At 33.2% G+C, this 3290-nt stretch overlaps 1 non-coding gene across 1 annotated transcript; it reads right to left on the reverse strand.

Annotated features, from left to right (window-relative positions):
- Nucleotides 1-2721: 2721 nt before the first annotated feature.
- On the reverse strand, nt 2722-2879 carry LOC118921181 (U1 spliceosomal RNA). Its single transcript, XR_005028226.2, has one exon. It is a non-coding gene; the product is annotated as a U1 spliceosomal RNA (small nuclear RNA).
- Nucleotides 2880-3290: the final 411 nt, after the last annotated feature.

Genomic DNA, 3290 nt, shown 5'->3' on the forward strand with positions numbered 1-3290 from the left:
AGATACCATTCTGTAGGTATCGGAATGTGAATAAAGAATTGTGAGCAAATGAGTAAAGTTTATTTAGAAAAGTCACTCTGATATGGAATTTGTGTATATTGGAAAATGGTAAGACTTTAAGAAAGAGAGAAGAGTATGCCAACTGCTTAATATTCTGCCTGAGAAATGAGGAAGTTTTGAACTAGGACTGGGGCAGTGTGGGAGTGGATAAACAGGAGAAATGTTTAAATGTTTAGAGGGTAGTATTGATAGAACTAATTCTCTAGAAGTAAAAGGTTAGTTCTAGCTATAAACAAATACAGGATTCTAAGATGCAGTTCAGGTTTCTGGCATGAGAAACTGGATGGTACTGTCTTTCTCTTAAAATAGTCTTAGTAAACATTTTAGGAAAAATACAATACATATGGTAACAGTATCATTGGTATACCATTTTCTATAAATACATATTTTTACTGATCACACATACATTTTGCCCATGAATATCCAACCTCCTCAGGATTATCTTTATAATTAATAAATTTGTTATTAAAATGATCAAAGGTGAAATATAAATTTCAAACCTGAATATGAAAAATGTCAGTCAGTAACTGATTTGCTCATTCAGTCAGTCAATAAGTATTTGAATGCAGAGAAATATGGATAAGTTGGTAAACGAATGTATCTGCATTATGTTCTTAAATGCACGATTTTAATATAAAACAGATGAAGATAATCATCAGAAGTCATCAAAATGTGTTTAAATAATTATTCTATTGAATGAAATTAAGAGGGAAAACAGATTAAGGAGACAAATTCCCAAGAACTCAGGAAAAAATCTAATTTTTGTTCAATGTTAAGAATATGCTCTATTCTAGTATGTACAGTTTCAATAAGAAATAAATCTTTAACAATGTGATTTAAAAGAATGGGATTTCTTAACAACTACATTTAAGAAATTTACTCCCAGAAAAGCCAATAAACAAGTAATGATGCCTGGAAATTCAAGAAGGCATATTCCATCAAGATCGCAGGAAGCATATTTCCTATCAGCAGAAATATGAGTAAATTATGGAAATCAGTGAATATCTTGTGGAGAATAAAAACTAGATTATACAAAATTCTGAAGTGCTTATTTTATAGGACTCTGCATACACTAACAAAGAGAAAATAGCCTGTATGATGTATTGTTTTCATGTTCTTCCATCTACATAAAAATTCCTTACTAGTGAACTAAACCTTATTTTCAGATGTTCAGCAGTTAACAACTTTTGATAACAAAAAACAAAAATTTCATTTTAACATATGTAAAATAGCTCATCAGTAAAAATAATTTAAAAGTACAATGTCATCATTTAAATTCCAGATGGGCCAATTTTTTCAACTGAAGAATCAGAGCACAAATTTCCTCTTCCCAATTAATAGCGCTTATTCCAAGTTTCATTTATACCATGCTCCTATATCTCTAAAGATTTAGGTGATCAGTAGTTAATGGTTGGTTTGCTCTTTCGCCCTGTTATAAAACTTAAAGCAAACGAATAGTTTCTAAAGCAGCATGCTAATTATGCTAATAAACGATTTGGAAGGATTGATGCTATAAACAGTTGTGAATATATTTTTTAATGATCATAATGTGAATTTAAATTACAATTGAGCTTCCATGTATTGTAGGGAGATACTGAATGGTTTTCATTACCTTTACTGTAGACATACTACAATGCTTTGAATCTCCATCAGATTTTTCATCCTATTTCTAAAAAGTGGTGGCAATTGTTCCATAACACAGTGGGTATTTAAACAGTCCTGGTTTCTTAATGTCCAGAGAAGCAATGGCCTGTATCTGTGCAGCATGATGCCTGCAAAAACAAATGCATCCAGCCTGTCATTGTCAGATACTTGAAGAGAGCATTTCGATATTATAAATCCTAATCCAGAATGTTGTAATCATAGGAAAAATATAGTTTCTTTCCTTTGATAGACTTACCGAAAAATATTTTGTTTCACTGGAAACCAACACCAACATAATTTCAAAGAAGCTCTTAGCATATGATAATAGATCCATAAACATAGCTTAATGAAATCTAGGCTGACCTATTTGTCACATGAAAGCAAACTGGGCAAACTTCACACTTCAATGGGTTTCAAAGAAGATTTAGCCCTTGCAGTTTTATAAACAGCGTTATTAAGAAAAGAAGGGAAATGATCCAAGTATCCATCCCATTTCCTGCATCTTGGTTTGCAAATAAATCACAGGTAATGCCCTGGTATGAACTTTCAGTCTCTAGTCTGTGTTTTGCCTCTAACTTTCTGGGTGTTTCTGTAGTTGTCTCTTCACTAGTGCAGTTTGGTTCTGCGCAAAAACAACTAAATATCCTCACAGTTCTCTCATTCACTTGCACTGTCCACTGCAAAGCTCGGGCCCTATCCCCTCACTCTCTTAATTTTATTGAAAACTACAGATCGCTTACTAAAAGTAATCATACTTTTCAAGAATGTATATTAAGTTTATCTTTATTTCTCCCAAAAATTAAGAAAATGAGGGTTACTTATACCCATGAAAGTGATATCCAGTACATGAATGCTTAATTACTACAGCTTCTGCTTTATGTCAACTCAAAGCAGTCTGAATTTGAATCCCAGCTACCACTTAATGACATTTATAGCTTGTTTAGGCAAGGTATAGCTCCTCCTTGAACCTGAAAAATGGAATTTTATGAAAGATAACTATATTGCTTTTTTTCTCCAGGGAAAAGCATGAACATAGTCCTCCACACCACAAATTACAGAGCTTGTTTCCTGCATTTGGGGAAATCTCTGGGGTCAGCGTACCTGGGGTACGATGGAAGACCCTCACCCTGGGAAACCACCTTCATGATCACGGTGCCCCCATGTCAGGTACGTTTAAGAGAGAGAACTGTATCGATTACGAGTGCCTCATCCATTCTAATATTAAAGAAATAAGTCATTTTGAATTATATCAAATTAATCTGGATTTATTTTCAAATAAAAGGATTTTGTGTTTGAAATTTAATTGTAAGAGAACAATAAACAATTATAAATCAAAAAGGAAATTACTAAATTAATAGTTATATCACAAAATCAATGTAACCCTAAAACTATTTTATTGTAACACGTGGTGACAGTGATTTCTTCCCAAAGACAAATGACCTCCAGAGCATTCATAAATACTTGTCCCCTTGGCTCTTACTGTTGAATAAGATTAAGTTCAAAAATGATTATCTAAATCTGACCTTGTGAGGAGGGGCGGAAGATGGCGGCGTGAGTAGAGCAGCGGAAATCTCCTCCCAAAACAA

The sequence above is a fragment of the Manis pentadactyla genome, chromosome 13 (genome assembly GCF_030020395.1).
Source record: "Manis pentadactyla isolate mManPen7 chromosome 13, mManPen7.hap1, whole genome shotgun sequence".
Lineage (NCBI taxonomy): Eukaryota > Metazoa > Chordata > Mammalia > Pholidota > Manidae > Manis > Manis pentadactyla.